This window comes from Sciurus vulgaris (assembly GCF_902686455.1).
Source record: "Sciurus vulgaris genome assembly, chromosome: 10".
Classification (NCBI taxonomy): Eukaryota; Metazoa; Chordata; class Mammalia; order Rodentia; family Sciuridae; genus Sciurus; species Sciurus vulgaris.
This window is the reverse complement of record NC_136470.1, coordinates 123987738-123995689: the sequence shown is the minus strand read 5'-3', so window position 1 is coordinate 123995689 and position 7952 is coordinate 123987738.

Below are 7952 nucleotides of genomic sequence, written 5' to 3'. Positions count from 1 at the left end.
GGGAATTAGTTTTATGAAATATTTTCAGGTGGCACATTCCCTCCCTGACCTTTTCTTTTTTTTTTTTTTGGTGCTGGAGATTGAACCCAGCATTCTCCCACTGAGTTACATCCCCAGCCCTTTTTAAATTTTATTTTGAGACACAGGATATCTAATTTGCTGAAGCTGGCCTTGGACTTATGATTTTCCTGCCTCAGCCTCTGAGTTGCTAGGATTATAGGCACATATTACCAGGCCTAACTCATCCCCTCTTTTTCTAGATCTTCTAGGATTGTGAAAGAGGCATGCCCATCTTCACTTCCAAGCCAATACCCTCTTCTTGGAAATTCTGACCCCTTGCCTAGCTATTGCTAGCTTTTATGCATTATATGATTCCATCTACTATGGTTGTAAGGAAATCCCACGAAACCACGCCGGACACGGGAAATCACATAAGGGAATTTATTAAGCAAACAGAGTGTCTCCCTGCAGGGTAAGAGGGAAAAGAGAAAGGAAAGAGAAAGCGCGCGCGCCAGAGAGAGTGGAAAGCGAGGAGGAGGAAAAGCAAGTGTGTAGGAGAGAGAAGAGAGGAAAGATGGCAGTTGAATTCCGCCAGGCTAACAGGGGACCAATATCGGGAAGGATACTTGCAAGCCGAATGATGAACCAATAGCTAGCTAGGATGTTCACAGATTGACAAGTGGTTGGGAGGCGGGGAAAATGTTTGCAACAGAAAGGGCGGGGAAGCAGCTTTATACATTACAATGGTCACAAGAGATTAGAACTAATAGAAACCAATCTAAATGCAACCAAATTCCCTATATAATCTGAACTGAGGTCACTAATAATCTCTGATGGATATTTGAATAAAAAGCCACAGATTGTAAGCCCGAAGCAGCAGAGACATAAGCCAGTACCACCACCAGTAGGCAGTTAAAATAAGGGAGAAGAGGCATCTTGGGAAGGCAGAAAATACTCCTCACAGAGAAACAGGTTAATGATACAGATACAAAACACAGTAAGAAACCAAGAGTCACAAAACTTCATGAGAATTGATGGATAGCCTCACATCTGCCTTCTCTTGTTTCAATCCTGTGTCACCAGCTTAGCCTCATTTTCTGCCCTTGGAAGCATTAGATGTGGTCCATTGGCCTCCATGCCTTCATGAAAGCTAATTCAGATCATCTTCTGTTTTATTATATGTCCTCCTGAAAAATGGGACAAAATGCCTATCACATGTATCTGGTCCATAAAACACACATGTATTACATTTGTATACATGTATAGCAGATTGAATCATTGGTACCAATTCTTTACTCCTGCCTGTATCCACACTCTGCCATGTGACTTTGCTGCTCCTTCTGTTAGAAACAGAACCTTCTCTTTACTGTGAACTCAGCTTCTTGACTTGCTTTGATCAAAAGAATGTCAACAGACAGTATAGTGGCATATACTTGTAATCCCAGCAGCTCCGGAGGCTGAGGCAAGAGAGTCATAAGTTCAAAGCCAGCCTCAGCAACTTAGCAAGGCCTTGTCTCAAAATAAAAAAATAAAAAGGACTAGGGATGTGGTTCAGTGGTTAAGCGCCCATGGGTTCAATCCATGTTATCAAAAATAGCCAAAAAAAAGTTTAAAATCTGATTATGCAGTTGGGCTTGCCCTCTGTTCCTGCCGTGAGAAGAACTGCCCCCAGGTAACTACTGCCCTGACAGCCTGAGCCTGAGAAGAAACACATGTGGAGCATATCTGAGCTCTACTCTTAATGAGGAGTCAAGAACAGGTGAGCCCACAGCTTGAGGCAGAACCAGCCAGCCAAATCCAGCCAAGATCAACAAATTCCCAGACATAAAAGCATTAATAAATGAGTTTGGAATAATTTTCTATGTGGAATTATGTGACTCTAACTCACTGATTTATACACTGAGCATTTCTGGAACATTCCAACCTGGCAATGTTATCACACCCTTCATACACTTACCAAAACTCCTTGGCCTTTCCCACCATTCATAGTGGAAACTGTGAGGTGAGCTTGTGTCCCAGCTGTTAAGAGGCTCTGCCACTCTATGAACTTCCATTCTCCTCAGGGGTTTGCTCTAAAATCCTTTTTTTTTTTCCCCTTCCTTACTGGAGATTGAACCCAGCGGTCCTTCACTCCTGAGTTACCTACCCACAGTCCTTTTTATTTATTTTTATTTAAGGTCTCCCTAAATTGCCCAGGTTGACCTCAAACTTGCTATCCTGCTGCCTCTATCTCCCAAGTGACTGGGATTACAGGACTGCGCTACTGTGCCTGGCTAAAATCATTATTCCTCAAGCCCATGACTCAACCCACTGTGCTAGTCAGCTTATTGTCACTATAACACACACCTGAGATAATCAACTTATAAAGAAAAAAGGTTTATCTTGGTTTACAGTTGTAGAGGTTGCAATCTGTGATCTTGGCCCTATTTCTTTTGGGCATGTGGCGGCTCATTATGGTGGGAGCAGGTGGAGGAGAAAAACCACTCACTCTCATGGGCAGGAAGGGAAAGAGGGAGGAAGAGGATGTGGCTGGGGTGTCACTATTCCCCCATGACCTGAAAATCTCCTACAAGGTCCACCTCTTAAAGGTTCCAAAACCTCCCAATAGCGCCATGCTGGAGACCAGGACTTTACCACATGGACCTTTGGGGGATACTGAAGGTCCAAACATAGCACTCATTAAGGTGGAGCTTACCTACAGAAGTTGCTAAATTTTGAAATTTAGTAGCAAACCAGTGCCAACTACCATCTTTCTGCCACGGGCCAGAACGAGCCCATAGCACCTTCTGTACTTTTCTGCTCTGGGAACCAGTGGGCAACCTTCTTTTTTTCCCCCACTGGTCAGACAAGATCTATAATTATTAAATTGGGGGACCAGACAGCCATTGTTAACCATAGTGAGAGCAGTTGCAGAGGAGTAAGTCAGAAATCAAACTAATAGATTAAGCAAAAATGAGAGATGAGGAAGTGGGTACGTGAGCATCAGGTCACCATCTCAAACCTCCCCGTGATTCTCTCCCTTCCCAGCCTGGACTCTTTTCACTTCATTCTGTTTCTCACAACTAAAATTAATAAAGTGTTCTACATTTTGCAAAGCCATTTTTAGGCAGAAAAAAAAAACCTCATTTAATTGTCACTTCTAAAAGATAGGTAAGAAAACCACCTGACATTAACAGGTAATTTACATAAATTATCTAATTTAGTTCTCAAAGTCATGAAGTATGTTTTATAAAATGTTATGTTGTCTCCATTTTCCAGTGGAGATTAAGAGAGTTTGAGTGACATGCCTAAGGTCACCCAGTGGGTTAACAGGAGTGAGACAATCAGGAACCACCAGGGTGGGACACAAGGCTGGAACAATGAAATAAACCCCTGGGCACAATAAACTGTCACTCTTCATAGCGCATGTTTCCTCCACTCTTGTGCTCTTTTCAACAGATCCTCATAAAAACCACAGAAGATAAATGTTTGCACATGATGAAATTGCAACTGGGGGACCACACTACCCCACCAAAAAAAATAAAAATAAACCCTTTAGTTTCACTTATTTCTTGTCAACTTAAAAATCACTAATCTTGGAGGACACACAGCAGGGCAATACATTATTAGTTTCCCACTAGCTTCGATGTAGGTAACACCTCTGCTATGTGGGTTATGATGATAATGATTGCCTAGGTTCCTTTGCAGGGACTTGAAGGCCACTTTTGATGAAGAGCATTGACTCTTCATTTGAGCCTGCAGATGTCTGGTGGGTGATTGGAAGGGAATCTGTCATTATATATGTCTGTGCCTTTTGCTCTTAGCTTCTGGGTCAGGCTCTACCTGTAGAAAGGTTGATCACTTGTTGGAGCTGGTATGTTTTCTCCTACCACGCCTTTACACGCCCTTGTTCCTTTACTGTAGGTATCACAGTCCAAGCACCCGAAGTCCTTCAGCCCCATCATAAGACCCAGATCAAGGCGCCAGGCTAAGAGGTTTGCACAGGATGAAGGTGCCAGCTACAAGAACCCCAAGAAAGTTGATCATGAATGCCTGGTGGTTCAAATCTTGCAAAAGAACAAACATCTTTTGGAACTTTGTCCCTGGCTAATGGAAATTACCAGACTTTAGCTCACCCCAGCAAATCAATAAAAGCTTGTGTTGCCCTTTGTTCAGAGAGCAGCCTGGTCCCTTGATTAATGCTGTCTCCCTTCAGCTGAAGCCCCAATTAAAGACTTGTCTCTTTACTTGTGCTCACTTGACCCTATTTCATTTCTATTTTCACCAAGTCAAAAGTTTCTGTCTCTGATATCAGAAGAATTGAACCAGAACTGAGGACTTGTAAATCCTGGTTAGTGTTCTTGCCTCTGCATATAAAAGTGTCCTCCCAACCCAATGTGTCCAGTTCTCATCAGTACTCAGTAATCAGAGTCTTATTTCCTTACTTCAGAAGACAGATTAAGTGAGATTAAGGTGCCAGAAGATCTAGGATTGGAATCCAAACCTCGTGACTCAAGTTGAAGGCATGTTCCGGAGTACCAGGCTGCCACAGTTCTTGGCAGAGACTAAAAATTCTTTTGCTGAGGCAAGAATATTTGTTCTACAAGGTCAGCCACACTGTAAGAGAAACCCTGCCTGGTGACCATCCAGTGTATCCTCATTTGCACATCTGGAATACCCCTAGAGACTCTCATCAGCTTTGGAGAACCCCAAGTTCTGTACCCTCTGCCACTTCTTGGAGTGTCAGAGTGATCGTGTGTTCTACTCGAAAGAGAATTTGGACAGAATGAAGGCCAGTTTCTGTGCTGACCTGTCAGTTCTGCCCCCAACTACTTGCTGGCAGCAGCCTGAATGCAAGCTGCCTGCACTTGCTCACAACCCCTGTTGGCACTGTGTTTCATCCGTCTCAAGGAGCCAGCAGGCGGGGGGCCAGAAGATCCCATTAGGGAACATGAAACATGCCTCACCGCTCCTTCGTTGCCATCAAGAAGACTGAATTAACCGTCAATGAATTTCTGGAAGTAGAGAATAGTGCCTGAACCAAAAGTTCCAGAGAAACCCTCGTTTGTTTTTTGTTTGTTTGTTTAAAAGATGATAAAATCCAAATTTGAAGAGAGTATAAAGTTTCAAGTTGTTGCTCACCTGGCTTTCTGAGTGATGCCTTTTTCCACACCCCACAGTTTGAAAATGTTATTTCTGAGACATTCTCCAAATATTAACAATATTTTTCTGGGGCCACTTCGTGATGCATTAGAAATCAGAATAGAACTTAAAAATTTTGGAACTGAGAAATTTTTTTTTTTTTTTTTTTTTTTTTTTTTTTTGACTGGGGATTGAACCACTGAGCCACATCCCCAGCTCTTTTTCGTATTTTTTTATTTAGAGACAGGGTCTCACTGAGTTGCTTACAGCCTTCCTAATTTTCTGAGGCTGACTTTGAACTTGAGATCCTCCTGCCTCAGCCTCCCAAGCCTCTGGGATTACAGGTATGCACCACCATGCCCAGCCCCAGAATTAGAATTTTCAACTATATTTTTGTTTTTCTTAAATAACAATGCCAAAAGCTACCTCCTTACATCTAGACAACTGAGCCAGTTCTGTTGAGATTCTCCTTTGTGAATGTCCCCAGTATTCACAGACTCCCCGACAATCATTCTGCACCAGAGTGGTTCATTGGTTACAACTGACGACTCTGTCTTGACATGTCATTACCACCCAAAGTCCACAGTTTATGTTAGGTTTCCTCTTGGTGTTTGTTGTACACCAACAACACCAAGAAACACTTGGTAATTTCTGTGGATCTTGACAAATGTATAATGATATTATATACAATATGATAGTATCATACAGAGAAGTTTCACTGCTCTAAAAATCCTCTATGCTCTGCCTACTCATCACTCCCCGATCCCCAATTCCTGGCAACTGTTTCTTTTACTGTCTCCATAGTTTTGGCTTTTCCAGAACGTCATATGGTTGAAATCAAACAGTGTGTAACTTTTTCAGATTTCCTTCATTTGCTTGGCAAGATGCAGTTAAGATTACTCCATGTCCATTCGTGGCTAGATACCTTATTGCTCCTTAGTGTCAAATATAGTTACATCGTTGGAACATTGCAGTTTATCTTTCCATTTATCTGCTGGAGGACATTTGAGTTGCCTCCAAGTTTTGGCAATTATGAATAAAGCTGCTATAAAAATCTGTGTGTAGGTTTTTGTGTAGACATAAATTTTCAACTTATTTGGGTAACCACCAAGGAGTGCAATTGCTGGATCATATGGCAAGAGTATGTTTAGTTTTATAAGAAACTCCAAACTCTTTTCTATGGCATTCCTTCCAATAGTAAGTGAGGGCTCCTGTTTTTCCACAACCATGTGCTTTGGATTTTGGTTATTCTAATAGGTATGTAGTAGTATCTTGTTGTTTTAATTAGCAAATCCCTAATTCCTTAATATGGTGTTCAGCATCTTTTCATATGCTTATTTGCCACTGTATATCATCTTTGGTGGGTGTGTTTTAAGATCTTTGGCCCATTTTCTATTGGATTTTTTATTCTCTTATTATAGAGTTTTAAGAGGTTTTTTGTATATTTCGGATAAAGTCTTTTATTAAAAGCGTCTTTTGCAAATACTTTTTTCAGTCTGTGGCATGTCTTTATTTTCACAACAATGTCCCTCATGGAGTAGAAATTTTTTATTTTAATGAAGTCTAGCTTTCAATTCTTGTTTTCATTGACTATGGCTTTGGTGTTGTATCTAAAAAAAAGTCTGCCCTGCTCAAAGTCATCCAGGTTTTCTCCCATATTGTCATTGAAGAACTTTATAATTTTCTGTTGACTTTTAAGTCTATGGCCTATTTTGATTTAATTTTTTGAGAATATAAATTTCTGTGTCTAGATTTGTTTATTTATTTTGCAAGTGGAGATCCACTTGTTCCATAACCATTTTTTGAAAAGGCAATCTTAGTTCCATTGCATTCCCTTTGCTCCTTTGTTAAGGCGCAGTGTGGGCTTGTTTCTGGGCTCTCCGTTCTGTTCCACTACTCTGTCTATTCCCTCATCAGTACCACATTGTCTTAGATTACTGTAGTTTTACAGTAAGTTTTTTTTATTGTCTTTTACTTTTTTTTATTTTTAAAAATTTTTTTACAGTAAGTTTTTAAATTGGGTAGCACCTGTTCTCTGATTTCATTCTATTCCTTCAATGTTGACTATTCTGGATCTTTCTCTCCATATAAAGTTAGTTCGTCAATATTCACAAAATAATTTGCTTGAATTTTATTTGGGGTTGTGTTGAATCTATGCATCAAATTGGGAAGAAATGGCATCTTGGTAATACTGAGTCTTTACCTCCATGCACACAAAATATCTCTCCACATTATTGTATGGTTTTCCTCATATAGATCTCATATAAATATATATTGTTAGGTTGATTCCTAAGTATTCCTTTTTTTTTTTTTTTTTTTTTTTTGGTGCTAATATAAATGGCGTAATGTAAATTAGTTCCTGAAGCATGTTTTGCTTTGTTTGTTTATTTGTTTTTATTTCTTTCACACTTCTTTTGGGTTTCTACACAAACCATCATGCCATCTAGGAACAGAACCAGTTTAATTTCTTCCTTCTCAATCTGTATACTTCTCCTTCTTTCTTTTTCTCCTTCTTTCTTTGTTTCCTTTCTTTTTTTTTTCCTCCCTTCCTTCATTCCATCTTAATACATTACTGAGGATTTCCAGTCAATTGTTGAAAAGCCGTGGTGAGAGACATTCTTCCCTTGCTCCTGATCTCAGTAAGAAATTTTCAAGTTTTTCATTAGTAAGTATGATGGTAACTGTAGGTTTTTGTTGATGTTCTTTATCAAACTAGGAAAGTTGCCCTCTATTCCTTATTTTTTGAGAGTTTTTATCACAAATGGATTTTGGATATTTTCAAATGCTTATTCGGTACCTATGACTGCCTACAAACCAAGGAGGGAGGCCCA